Source organism: Poecilia mexicana, unplaced genomic scaffold, assembly GCF_051168715.1.
Source record: "Poecilia mexicana isolate PSO_F unplaced genomic scaffold, ASM5116871v1 scaffold_21, whole genome shotgun sequence".
Taxonomy (NCBI): domain Eukaryota; kingdom Metazoa; phylum Chordata; class Actinopteri; order Cyprinodontiformes; family Poeciliidae; genus Poecilia; species Poecilia mexicana.
The window spans coordinates 3,865,449-3,880,448 of record NW_028263390.1 but is presented as its reverse complement, the minus strand read 5'-3'; the positions used below and the strand labels follow the sequence as shown (position 1 = coordinate 3,880,448).

At 38.0% G+C, this 15,000-nt stretch overlaps 1 pseudogene; it reads right to left on the bottom strand.

The window, feature by feature from the left end:
- Window positions 1-5,619: 5,619 nt before the first annotated feature.
- Window positions 5,620-13,086, bottom strand: LOC148153009 (uncharacterized; annotated as a pseudogene).
- Between the last annotated feature and the right edge of the window lie 1,914 nt (window positions 13,087-15,000).

The window sequence follows — 15,000 nt, the reverse complement described above, 5'->3', positions numbered from 1 at the left end:
ATGTGAAGATATTCAACCATTAATAATATCCTTTTTCAGGAAAAACATTTTGGTCTTTAAATAATTAGCATTTGTTTATAATAGGAAGATTATTTAAAATAAACATCTGTCTGGATAAATATCATGTTAGATCATGTTTGACAATTCAGTGTTTTAAAAAAGTTCTTGTTATCTGATGTCTTTGGAGACGGAAGCAGCTGCAGAGTCAGGGTAGCTAGATTTTGGAGTATTATTCATAGTGAACTTCAAATATATTGTCATTAAATCTCTGTGTGCTGCGTAATCAGTGACTAAACTTATGAAAAAAAATGGATATCCAGACAGGCTGGAAGCATATGGAGGCTTATTAGAAATGTTTTTGTTGCATTCCCATAAAACCAGATCATAACGTCTGGTGGGTTGAATGAGCTTCTGGTCAGTCAGCCAGAACCAAAATGAAGGAATGCTCAGAGCGCGTACAGACTCCAGTGAGGGATTAATTAACGCCCCATGAATAATTCTGGTCAATGCACTGAAACCGAGCCAGGAGGAGAAACCATAAAGTAAGTCAAATCAACATAGCTGGATACAATTAGCCTTATTTTTACAGCTTTATTCAGAGACAGGCATTCAGAAATTTCAAAAGTAATCAGTCTTTCATTTTCAGTATGTTCTATCAATTTTCTCTTTTGCAAGAACATAATAAAATCTGATAAGTAATTGAGTAGAAAACGTTTCTTTCCTGCTCTCTGTAGGCTTCCTCCTTCTGGGTTAACTGTGGATTGATGTAATTAAGTTTCACGCCAGTAAAAACTACAAACTCCTCTGCTTATGTCAATAGGTTGGGCTTCAAACTACAACCTCACTTCCTAAAACAAATGTTTTAAGTTTGATTGGACTGAAATATGAATCTATGCTGAAATTCAGAGTTCTACGAGTTTTGCAATCAAACTGAAGTTCTCCAGGAGGAGAGAGAACGAAAACAAGAAGAGGAACACGACTTCCAAGGGAGTACAGCCGTTCTTCTGGTTTAACTATTCTGCCTGCCGTTTCTCTTCCCCGGACGTTGTGCCAGAGTTTGAGCAACAGCTGCTGTTCATGTCATGCTACCATTAAAAGTTCACTTTTCAGAGATCTCCTTAATCATTGGAGACAAATATGGGAATCGAGAAGGAAATTTTTAGACTTTCACTGGAAAATAAAAAAACAAACAAAAAAAAAGTTTTCAGTCCAACATGAGGAAGACTACTTTCTCACATACACACACACCCACGCTCAAACACACACGCAGTTGTATTTTCATCACTTTTGGGGACTTCACATTGACGCGCGCGCACACACACACACACACACGCACACGCACACACACACACACACACACACAGTGACCCGGCTGCTGACTACAGTTCAGCTGGGGTCTTCCTGGTCCTATTCTTCACATTAACCTCTGAGTTCATGCACTTGACTGCTGTTGGCTTTAGGCTAAGAGCTGATATGAGATTCTCATGGCATGTTAACTTTGATCAATCATACCACAACATGGCTGTGTTTACAAAAACAAGCAAAAATGTGCAGCATGCGCTAATAGTTTCTAAAATAATATGTTAATTACTACAGCTATAATAATGTATTCTATAAATATTTATTTATTGCTACTTTGACCAGAATATTAACTATCTTTGCTCTGTGTAGAGTAGCATAAGCTACACTTCAAAAACACAAAATCTGACCAATTTTTTTTATTTATTTATTTTTTTGGTTTAATTATTAGTAATTTAGTAGTAATATCTAAGTACACTAAAAATAAGACAAAATGAACTTACAAGTAACTTTTCAGCAAGATAAAGCAGCTTGTTTTAAGTCAATAATTCCTGAATAGCTATAAAGAAGTACTACTCTCACTGACAGATTATTTCACTTATAATATGGGGAAAATGAGCAAATTAATCTGGAACTCATACTTTTTCATCCATATTAAGGAATTGATTGACAGCGCTGAGCCCCTCCCCTTGGCTCTGATTGGTTGTTTCTGACAGACCATTGGATTGCTACAGTTAGCAATGGCAGAAGAGAGAAGCTTGATGTTTTTTTCACTGAGTCTCTGTTTCATACTGTCATGACACAGTGCCAGTTTTAACAAATATGTGGAAAAACATTTCTTTTTTGAAACTTAGAAAAAAAAGTTAGATACTGCAGCTTTAAAGGTCTTTACTTGCACAAACTTGCAAAATTCTAGAAAAGAAAGTCAAACTTCAGTTCGGTTTCTGAAAATGTGAGTCTGCGTTTGTATTTTTCAAAGTTTATTGAATATTATAAATTAATAAAATGACAGCAAAACGATAAATAATAAACGTTCAAAGGAGTGGGAAGAAGCATAAACTTATTAAGACACCTCTTATTCAGCAACAACACAATTATGATCTCTTCCTATTTATAAGTATTATAGTAATAAACCTTCATTCTTATTTAAATCAATACATTCAATGATGTGCTTACAATATTACCATAGGTAAAAGTATTGCTAATAATAGTATCAATCACAATAGTAATAATAATATTGATACTAATAACACTGCAATAACAATAATATATCAAGTTAGTTTCTCATATTTAGTGTAGACCATTTTCTTATACTAAAGTTTCACTTAATTCCACAGTAAACCATTTATTACACTGTATCTATTTTTTTTAATATCCTTTATTCATATAATTTCCTCTGTCTACTTTAGTTAAATATAGCAAATAAAAACATTTTAATAGAAAAGGTCTGCTGTGTTTCACCTGGCCCTGCCCTCCATGGTATTTCCTCTCTAATCCTCTGCATGCCTGCTCAGACTGTGGGAAGATGTTCCTCTGAAAACTTTGGCACACTGGAAATCGCATGAATGTTGGCCCACAGGAGCTTTTAGTCATATCAGCGGGGAATGAGGTTGCAGCAGGTGGTGTTCCTCCGCCTCCTGGGAGAGGACGCCAATAAAATGAGTGTTTAGTTGACCACAGACGTATTAAACCAGTTCTGACAAAAATGAGCCAGTCAGACCCATCAGGGTAAATTTGGAACAACTGTAGCATTAAAACAATAAAAAAAAAGTCTTGAGTTTTCTATGAGTTTTTGAAAGCTTTGTGAGGATACATCTGAAGACATTCAACCCGGCAGAGGAGCCGTATTGTTTCCCACTTCTTGCGTGTGTTTTAGGTCTCTCTGCAGTTTTTTTATGCTTATTGACAGTTCAATAGTCGACAGTGGAATAGCTCCGTCTGCAGATCTGTCTGGGTTGTGCTTCGATTTTAGAAAACACATTACTTCCCAATAAATGTTTGACTAAAGCAGAGTTACTGTAAATCCAATCTGACATCTTCCTCTTCTTTCTTTTTTTGTGTTTCTAATCATTTCTCTTTTAAGCTGTTATAGTCATCTTCTTAAACCTCTGCATAAACAGAACCAAAAAGTGTCGCACCCAGCAACACTTTTTGGTAGAAAATAATATGCTAAGCCTCAAAATCGCTATATAATAGCATTATTGCTGCTCTGGATAAAAATAAATCATGAGTTGTCTGCAGGTCTAGTCAAAGCATTTCATTTAATTTTAACTGGAAGTAACGAGTTTGTGTCTGAAAATAGTTACACTTATTGCTACACAGTTTGGCTAGAAATGCTAAAAAATTCACATTATCTTTTCGTTTGCTTTTCTTTGACATCACACAACATAACAATGTCACACACTTACTAGTAATTGTTCACATGAAGCATCCTGAAGCTCTGAAGCTTTCCACTTAGTAAAAAAAAAGAGTTTATCTCCTTTGTGAGCTCACCCCCCCTCACCTGCTGGCCAAACCCTTTGTTTTCAGGAGCATATGTTAACTTTTGGATTGTAATGATGGTGATTTGACAGCTCTGAGAGCAGCTCGTCTCTCTGAAGAATGGGAACACAATGAGGAAGCAAGAAACGATGCTGCTCTGGTTGCACATGTTTGAAATAAAGTTCCACAGCATATATTTTGTACATATATGTTTTTTACATATAGCTAATTTGAGTTATCAGCTATGATAACACCCAGATGGACGATGAGATGTAACATAATCTCAGGCTTTTAAATAAACTTCTTGAAAATGAAACATCTGGTTTTTTAAAAATCCATCAAAGCCACATCCTCTGCGTTCTCCGTTACTGAATGTCTCTACAAATGACGTCATCAGAGGGTCGACCACAGCTCCTGAGCGCTTACGACCCGCCCACGTTGCTACGTTACTATCGATATTCATACCAAAAATAGTGAGGATCACACTGCATAAGGAAGAAACACCCAGCTTGGCTAAAACAAACACAGACATTAACAGATTGGCTTGAGACGTGACAATGAAGGGCTTAGTAGTCTGGTGGTCATAATGTTATGCCTGATTAAAATCTAATTATTGTATCCACAAATAGACAAGCTTTCTACAAGGGAATTGATTGCTCATGAATATATAGTCCTCAAATCGGGACCAAGTTCTATCACCTGTTTGGATTACCAAACAGGTGATAGAACTTGGTGTGGATCCTCTTGTGTTGTGGACGTTGTGGCCCAGTTCCTCCTACAGCCACTGGAGTGCGCTGTTTGAAGCTAAATGTTTGATTTGGCAGATTTGATGAACTGCTCTTTTGCTCTGCAGGAGGCCTGGGGGAGGTCAGTCCAAATTCCAAACCAAATAAACCTGTAATACGTATGTCAGAGTAAGGCAATGAGTAAGGCAAGCAAGCAAAGGTCAATCAGGAGTAAAAGAGCAGCAGTAGGTCAGCCAGGTGGATCTGAAGGACCGATAGTCTGGCAGTGCATGGTGTTCATTTAAGGCATGTTTGTCTGAACATCTGCTCCATCTGACTGGGATTAGGAACACTGTCAGGCCTTGGCAAGAGCGTCATTAAAGTGACAAGAATGGTCGGCAAAGCAACAGAACTTGCCCAAAAATCTGGCGCCACGGCAACTGTGACGAACAAAGCTGCTTTTCCTTCTTGCTCTCAAAAAGAGTTCACAACCCAGCTCTAAGATCTGCCACCACTGTTTACAAAACCTTCCCTGCGTCTGTCCTGGCACCATGAATCACTCTCTGCTTGTTCTTGATTTTTTTTTTTCCACTGTCCCTCCCCTCCGTGGTTCTCAGCTCTGTGTTCAGCACTTGGACTGGAGAGTGTTGGAAACAGTGAAGACTGTCTCAGCGCCGGGGGCCAGACCGACAGGCCCCATCCAGGAGGGATTAAAGCCAGATGTGGAGCTTCCGTTCACAGTGCCCCGGCCCGTCCACGTGGAACCTCGCCTGTGCCAACAAACACAAGACGAACCGCCTCGAAGCTCAGTTTGCTGCTGATCACAAAGACGGAGAACACATTTTATAATCTGGAGTTTTCATACATTGAAACAATTTGACTCTGAACCACAATGTAGAAACATGGCTAGGTTCTTCACAGCACTTTGACTGAAAGCAGAATTAAGAGTGGTGGATCTCATTTAACAGAACGTGCCTTCTCACCATCTGAGCAGACTTTCTAATTCCATCCAATGTGCTTCTATTGCCGTTTCTGTTGGCATGGCTGCAGTAGATGGCCACTATCACTTCTCCAAAGTCTTTCACTTCTTCCAGTCTTCTTTGGTTCTAATGGATCAAAACCTCCAAGTGGTTTCAGGTGCATTTACATCCAGTGAGTTGTTAATATCACAGGTTAATGATCCATTTGTAGTGATCTCTTGGGATTGGAGTTCACTGTCGCTAAATTCAGTTGATTGAACATGATTTGGAATGGAACACATAACAGAGGGATTGTCGCGTTACATCAGCACCTGTTACCTGCAGGAAGAATGCCAAAATGCATTATTTTAGTTGTTTAAACTATTTACAATAAGGCTAATAAGATTATTTACAACTTGCAGTGAGTGCAGACCGCCTCTCTTCGCCCAGTGCATCATCTGCAGATGTCGGAGGTTTTATTTTCAGTACTGTATCTCGCACTGTACCACCCAACCTGCTGTACTTTTGATTTCTGATGGCTTAGTTTGCCACCTGCCTTGATGGCTGCAGCTCCAACTGGTTTCAGTTGCTCCAAGTGTTCTGCACTGCATCCCCAGAACCAAGCATGGAGAAGCTGCATTCAGCTTCTATGCACCATAAATCTGGAGCAAGCTTCCATAAAACTGCAAAATAGCCAAAACACTATTTCGGCTATTTTTAGTCTAGTTCATTTAAAACTAGACTAAAACCCCACCTGTTCAGAATTGCTTTTGAAACACAGTCATTGAAACATCGACATTTTGATGTGTGACGACGGCGCTTGACAATTGTTGACCGTCTTCTACAACTTTGTATTTTTTGTGGGTGTTTTTATGATGTAATGCACTTTGAACTGCCTTGTTGCTGAAATGTGCTACACAAATAAACTTGGCTGATTGATTTAGCTCCATATTTTATTTACCCAGTGGATTATGTGACGTGTGAACGCATTTTGCTGCACTCGAGTCATTCACCAGATTGGTGAAGATTTGTCCTGACAAATCTGGATTTGTGTTCCCACAGCGGGGAACAATGTGTTTGATGTGAGCTTTGCATGAGAAGCTTGCACGTTGAGATCGCATCCTGGTACTCTTGACTTCTTCCCACACCCAGGTTAGGTTGATGACTCAAATAATTTTTTTTAGCCTTTATGGAAAACACGCAGCCCTGACTGTACATGATAAATGTGCACAAACCAGAAATCGTGTGTATGTTTTATGTTCAAACCTCCCACAAAAAGGAAAGTCTGTGTTTAAATATCACAACTGGGCAAAAAGGGGGCTTTGGTTTTCTCACTTTCAAATGAGGTGGCCTGCAGGGAAAATCTGACCTCATATATATGTATATTTATGTACGAGGCAAAGAACAAAGAGAGACCATGCCGTTCTGGTGGCAGCGAAGGGAAGGAAACAAACACGGCTGGGTGGAGGCGACCTGTCTCCTCCTAGTTGCTTTTCTCCCCTGGCAGAGCTTGAAGTCAGCACTGAGAACACTGGAGACAAACACTGGAGACAAACACTGCTGCGGTTAATTTGCCTTGTTTAACCTCATTCATATAATACTTTTGCCTTCTGGAAGTAGGGAGAAACAGATTTGCTACATTTAGATCACAGCTTGATTTACAAAGCGCAAATCTTTGTTGATATTCTGCTGATGGAAAGAAAAAAAAAATCACAATTTAGCAATTGCTGTGTCTCGATTAAATAAGGGATGGAATTAAAATCGCTTTCTTACTTTTGTTGCCAGTGTAACCATGGCAATAAGGTATTTTCCATGTTAATGGGAGCAATTAACGATGACACAATACGTCTCTCGCATTCAGAACTGCCTAAACATCTGTTTACTGCTTCCTGAACATATAGATCTATAGAGCCGAGAAGCTCTGTGACATTTGGATATTTTTAACGTTTGTCACCGTTAATAGAGACTTTTTTTATGCCTTGTTTTCTTTCAGGCAGGCTTGGAACAAAAAACAAAACAAAACAAAAAAACTCCACATTTGTTTCCATTTATTTGAGAAACGGGGAGACATAAGGAGGAGCATGTGAGGTAGTTTGTTATTTTTAACAAAAAGCATTTTACACATTTTTGAGAAAGACGATCACACATGTACAGAAACGTGTGATGTAGGCTGAAGGATGATATAGAGAAATGTTGACGACTCACATCTCCTTACCTGATAAGAGAGAAATCCCCTCCACATCCCATCACATACTCCCCCACTCACACCGCCCATCACCCCCCTTCATTCTTTCCAGGCATTGCAGATATGCTGAAGTGTCTGACAGGGGCGTTCTTTGCATGTGAGCATGCCCTCATCTGCTTTCACTTACTCACACCCTCTCCAGGTCACAACCCCTGCATGCAGCACGCCATGTTCCACTCCAGCAGAGCATAAAGTCTAACCTTCTTTCCGTACTTTTAACACATTCTCCTCATTTATCCACCCAGCTGCATTTTCTCAACCCGTCATAAACTTCTTTGTGTTTTGGTGTTACTGACATATAAACAGTGGGAAAATAAAATGTGCCTTTAGAAGGCTCTTATCTTTGCTTTTTACATTAATTTTTATTTATGTATTTATTTATTTTTTTACCACACTTTAATGTTTCACATAAGCATATTTTATCATCAAGGTCTTTGAGCCTGTTTGAGGTCATGTCACATCATCATGATGTATGTCAGGACTTTGACTGTGCCATTCTAAAATCTAAATTTTTAAATAATATATGCTTGCCAGTGGACTCCTGGTCATTGTCCACACTGGATGACTCAACATAGTCATGACATTAATGTCATAAACTGATTGTTGGGCATTTCCCACATATATATGTAGTTACTTATTTATTACATATAAGAATTTGCAGATAACTTTATTGTTTTTGTCTGAATACATCATTTTTACGAGACTGAATCAGATTCTATGATCAGTTACTCACTACTTGAGTAACTGTTTTTTATTCTGACTTTAGTCATTTTCTTGGACTTCTACTTTTTAGTTTAATTTGAGTTAGGATTAAAGTATTGTGACTCTTAATTGAGTAGAATTTTTTAATACTCAACCAAACTCTGGATAAACCGCAAAAGCAGAATGTTTAATTGAATGAAATCATAAGTTTCTTTTTTATTTTTATATCCTTCATAGCTTCAGCTATGTTTGCTTGGACAAAATCCCTCTCTTGGTGAGGTACATTGTTAAACAATGACAGAAAATATGGTATATGACCTCCAAAGAGCCTTGGCTATGTTCCAAATGAACAAACATGTCTTGTTTTGTAATGTAATCTCGAGCCATGATGGAAATTAAACAGTGAGTCCATTCGCTACACGTGGTTTGCTGTCACAAGTTTTCTCCAAGGGAACTAGAACAGGACCCAGCAGGGCTGAACTTCACCACTGTGGTTTTCAGCAAAGTGAGGTCACTTATTTTATCATTGGACGAACACGCGGGGAGATGTTTTCTGTAATTTGTACAGAAACATCTGTCAGCCAGCAGGACAGTGTTATTTTGTTAAAGACGCTTTTACGCCCTAATTCTCATATAAATCCCATAAGTGGAGAACTGCCGATAAAAGTACCGTAATGAAGTTTTGTTTGAAGGGTACAAAACGTGGGAAAAAACGCATAAGTTGTTAAAAGGAGAGCTTAATGTATATTAGGTCTTTATGAAGCTGTTTAGAGCCGCTGGCTTGTAAATACACTATGTGGTCACCACTGCATTTTCATTGTGTTAATGATCACTTTGAGTGATTTATGGGCTAGCTGTAAACACAGGGAAGGTAAGAAGAACATTCAGCTTCAGTTCTGCTGCTTTACTGGTCAGGATTTCATTTAAAACATCAGGTTGTATTTAAGTTGTAAAGTGAGGTTAGCACATCAGTTTAACTAGCTCTGTAACAATTCCAGGGCTGACGAAAAATGCTCAAGGATAAAACGTGGACTTTATTCTGTGCATAGGGTTCAGTAATTATCTGTTTCATGACAACAGAATAGCGGCTGTAAAAGGTTCTTCTGTCTAGATTAAGCATAATAAAGAAAGACAAGACACAATGAGAAAAAAACTGAAAAAAAGAGCAGGAATCCCATAGATTTAGGACTACATGAAACAAAACGGAGAGAATCCTCCACTGTACACTGGATTAGCTTGCCTTAGCTTAGTTTAGCTTAGCACATAGTGCCTACTGTATGCCCCTGGTTCATCGCAACAGTTATTGTGGTCATAAAAGGTTCCTCATTATGTGTAATAAAAAGGACAAGAAATAATGAGAAAAAAAATTACCATGAATGCCATAAATCTGTAACTAATATTAAATAAAATAGAGAGAATCCTTCTCTGCAGTAAACTGGATTAGCTTAGTTTAGCACAATAAGGTATAGTGGTCATAAAAAGGTTCTTCTGTTTATATTAAGTGTAATAAAAAACTACAAGAGATATTCAGACACAAATGTAAAAGAAATGAGCAGGAATGCCATTAATATAGGGCTAGTATTAAGCAAAATAGTAAACTGAATTAGCTCAGTTTAGCTTAGCGTGATAGAGTAGCATGATCAGTACTTTTTCAGATTAATGCATTTCTGGATCCTAATTCAACTTTACCTGTTCACAGCGTAGATTTTTTACTTTAGGATAAGTCGATGCAGCTTCCAGGACCATCATGCAGAAATTCAGTCAGCTTTCCCTTGTAATTGTTTTTACAAATCCACAAAAGGTGGAAACAACTTTTTTTTTCAACAAAAAACAACAAAAAACTCCCACCCTTTCCTGCCAAAGTGAAAACTAACTTCTACAAAATAACAAGACAATTAAATAAAAATATTTTACATAAAATGAAAATAAAAACTAACACCGTTCAAATCACTATTTAGTGATTATTAAAATGACTGTGCACCATGAAATCAATGTACTTTGGCCTCAGTCAGGCTTGAATGTTTGGATGCTGAAAATTTTACTCCATTCTTACTGGAAAATTTTGTAGGAAGAATGGAGTGTGTGAAAGGTGTGTGTGATGGGTGTGTATGAATACACATATCTTAACCACTTGACTAGTACGTTGATGTAGCTCTCTAAATTTCCTCTAAATATTACATACAGACTAAAGAGGGTAGGTGTGAATACAGCCTAAATCCTCAAGGGAAATCTAACAAATGGATGAGCTCTGTGTCGCAACACATGCAGACTGTTCAAATGGATTGAGTTATTTGGGTACAAGGTTGTTGCACATCATCCTCAGTATGTTATCTTATGCATTTGATTGTTCTGATCGAAGTATTTCTCAAATCACAGACTTTGGAAAATTGTGAGGGGCCTCTGCTCTGTATGAACCAGATGTTTCATTTTATGTGTATTTCCCCCAGTTATGTCAGACGTATTTAGCATGACGACATAAGACTTCCAAAGAAACCCCATTGTGTGAAATTATTTCATTTTTCTAATAAGACCTAATTTCTCTGTCAGAAATCAGACTAAAGAATTGTGAAGCTACAGCTTCCAAGATCACCATAATAATGGGGCTTTTGAATCATTTCTTGGCTTTTTTTTATAACTTCCTCATTTACTGTCAAAACTGCCAACTCTCAGTTCAAGGTAACTTTCCAATGGGATTTATGGTTCATAAGCACTCTCCAGACAGAAAAACAGAGACTGCCAACTGTTTTCCTTCCCCTTTGTTTTCCCTTTATGCCACAGTTGTTTTATGGAGAAATCGTTTTGCACTCTGGCTCCAGGAAAAATCTGTTCCAGAACTGAAGCAACCCATTGTGTAAAACATTCTGGACACACTCCTAAACATTAGCAAAACCATTTGTTATATTATTTCCTCCAACACACGACGTTGAGCTAAAAAAAACAAAAAAAAAAAAAAAATGTGATGGCTGACGGTCAACTTTTTGTAAGAGAATTTAAGGTATACATGATTTTACGTTCAGACTTAACCTTGTTTGAACTTCCCTTTAACAACAGTTAAAGTTATTTCTATATGGTGATTTAAACAAATTCTGCTAAATTCTGAGTAACCAATAACAATTCGTGTTTTTGTCGTAATTACAGGACAAAGGAGCAAGAGGGGAAACCGCTGCAAATAGCAAAAACATCCTCAAACTCGCTAAAGAAAACGAAAGTGCTCCAGACCACTAGGGGGAGTCGAACAAAGAACAATTCATTTCGGAGCAGGCAGACGCAGGATTTTGAAAAAGAAGGTTGGCAGAAGAAAGGAAAAGTGCGTCATACTTTATTTCTTTTCAAATACTCTTTTTCAACATTATAGAATACATATTGAAATTGCTGAATATTGTTATTCAGCATTTATCCTGTTATTCATGCTGTTATTTATTGCAGTCGCCTTGGTCCAGTGGACATTGTCCCTGGTCACTGTGAACGCCCGTCTCCAATGGTGGGATGTAGTGACTGAGCTGTGCAATGTTGATGTTCATGTGAGAGAGCGTTACATGTTCTTGAAGTGGCAGTGCCAGCGAGAAATTAATTGCAGGGACAAAGATCTCTGCATTCGGACATTTAATTCTCTATGCTCTTAATGCTGCTCTCATCTCCTTCACAGCTGCCGTTTTGTCCCTCTGGGTTCTCTGGTTGATGCCCAGGGAGATGATCATCGGTTCCACCTGTTAGGTAATGTTTTCGCGATAGAGACTTTGATTTACAAGTTTGCATCCGTAATGTGTCAGAATGCATTCACTGCTAATTGCTAGCCCGAATTAGTAATGCAAATGATACCATAACAAAGAAAAAATAAATCACACTCTCAAATAAGTTAAATATTTTTTTAAATGCCTTATTTCAATGTTTTAGTACACCGCTAAATATATAGATATCTATAAATAGTCTATCTTTTTTCTTGGTTTTTGTAAATGTCATCAACATGTTAAATGCCATCCTGCCTCAAGCAAGGAAGCTCTAATGGTGTCAGTGATATCTTCAATCTTTCCTTCTGTGTCAGTTGTTGATCCTGTGCAGTGCTGGTACCTCCATGAATGATTGGCGTGGCAATCATCCTCCCAGCAAGAAACTGTTCATTGTCTTTAGCAGGTGTAGATTTTGGTCACGTTAATGTCACATTTACTATCAGTTGTCACATTCTTAAGAGGAAATTCTGAAATATCTCTTACTGACATCAATAACTGGACTGTCAAAAGTGATGAATTTCTTTTCATCTGGTCCATCAAAGATCCTGTGTGTTCTCAAGCAGTTCATCAAAAGGTTAAGTAACTCATGCTGGTACCACTGTTATCCACTCCGTCCTCTGCTTGTCCCTCAGTATCAGTGAATTTCACTAATATGTCATTGAAAGGGTCAAAGGAAGCACACCTAAAACCTCATACTGCTCCATCACAAACATTTGCTCTACTGATGTTGAACCAGATGAGAGGTGTTGTTGTGATCTTTGCTGAGAGATCAACAACAACAGCAGTCACGTTGTCTGTACTGTAAAATATGTGGTGTACAGTTATTTCTAATAACAGAAGCACAAAAAAGGACTTAGAAAACAACTAATTTGTAATTAATACCTTTCCTCAGCAGAGTGCATCATATATTCTTCAGGCTCAGACTCTTTGTCAACAATAACGGGCATACACGTTTGGGTAGCCGCTGTATTGAGAAGGAAATATTTTACTAGGTGTAGAATTTAAATTCATCCCTGATAAGGCATAGTGACTTTTATCAGTCAGTGCTGGCATTCATGCAGATAACACCACCAGGTTTGGGTAATTCTTGTACACTACTCAAAGTTTGATAGAAAAAATGGTGGAAACATATTTTTGGCTTCAATGACGGTATATCTGTTACAACCAGTAGATCAGCAGATGGAGGAGGTAATCTGCTTTAGGTGTAGGTCAACTCAAATTGTGTGACATGAGTTGACGGAGAAATGAAATACAGAGAAAAGACAACGGGGTTAAATAAAGAGAATATACATGGGCAGAAGAACAGTTTTGACATTTGACCTCAAATTCATCCATATTTAAAATTGTTAGTTAGGTAAAAATATGTTTTCTTACTTTTTTTTGTCAACTGGATTCTCTTATCCTTCTCCACCTCAATGGTGGAGGAATTCTGGAAAATCCTGACCATCCTCTTCATGAGATCGTGTAGGGAAAACAGAGTACCTTCAGTCAGAGGCTTCTTCAAATTTGCTGTAATACAGACCTCTACAAAAGATCTTTCCTGACAACAGCCATCACCATCTACAATAACTCTTTGACGAACCTGAATTAATGACTTACAACATTTAATTTACCTTGGGGATCAATATAGTAGTTTTGATTTTGAATTTGAATTTTACTTTTTTTTTTTTTTTTGTCAAACCAGGCTTCACGGCGGAGAGAAGTTTTCCCATTTGGAGGATTGAAACCGACATAGTTAAGAATGAAAGCAAAAATATAATATCGCACCAGTAATGTGAGTTTAAAAGATGTCGTTGTGCACTTACACTTGTTGGCCAGTAGGTGGCATTATAAGAATTGATAAACAAGACAAGTCGATACTTTTATTTTATCTCTCACGCACCAGCGCGTGCGTTAGTCAATGATAGTCATGGACTATATGCCTCCTGCTGGCATTGGGGACCATGAGCTTTATTAAATAACCATAGAAAGAAATTCACTGTTAGTAGAAAGTGTTCTTCCGGATGTAACCGGGTGGTTTTACTTGGAAAACATTCTTTACATAAAGTAGCTGTAAATTCCCACCTGTTTTGGGCCCTTGAATACATCTAGGCCCCGTTTCCTCACCTTCACTTCCGTTTCACAGCCTTGTCGGACTCCGGGTGTGCCCGCCAATTTGAGAACGTCTTTCAGGTCCATTGTGTGCAGTTGGATTTTGGTCTTTCCTTTCTCCTGCCAACCTTCTTTTTCAAAATCTGTCCTATATGAATTGTTCTTTTTGTGACTCCCCCTAGTGGTCTGGAGCACTTCTGTTTTCCGGAGTGAATTTGCAGTTATTTTTTGCTATTTTTCCCACTTGCTCCTTTTTTCCTGTATATGTATATTTATATTGTGTGTGTGTGTATTTGCGCCATTTTATTTGTGGTTGTAGCCTTTTTTGTTTGCATCTGTTTTGTTAATTGTTTGCTTCTATTTTCTGTTATTGCAGCATTTTTCTCCATTGCATTTATTTTTCACGTGTTTGCAGCACGTTTCTCTGTTTACTACATGTTTGTACCTGGCGGCCACTGTATAAATCAAATGTATATATTAAGAATTCAAAAAATGTAATATTTAGCATGTGGAGAGATTTTTGAAAAAATTGTTAGTCTTGGAGTTCATCTCCTTAAAGAAACACATTTGCTACTAAGTCCTGAGGCAGTAAAACAGTGATGCAGTGCTGGACTGTCACAACACTATGTTTGACTCTAGGTATAATGTTTATTTATTTATTTTTTCTGAAATGGTGTGTTTCGTTTTTGTGTTTCATGTGTCCTGTCTTGGCATACCAAACATACCATATGATATCCCTGGTACGGCATGACCGACTGTCATCTCCACTC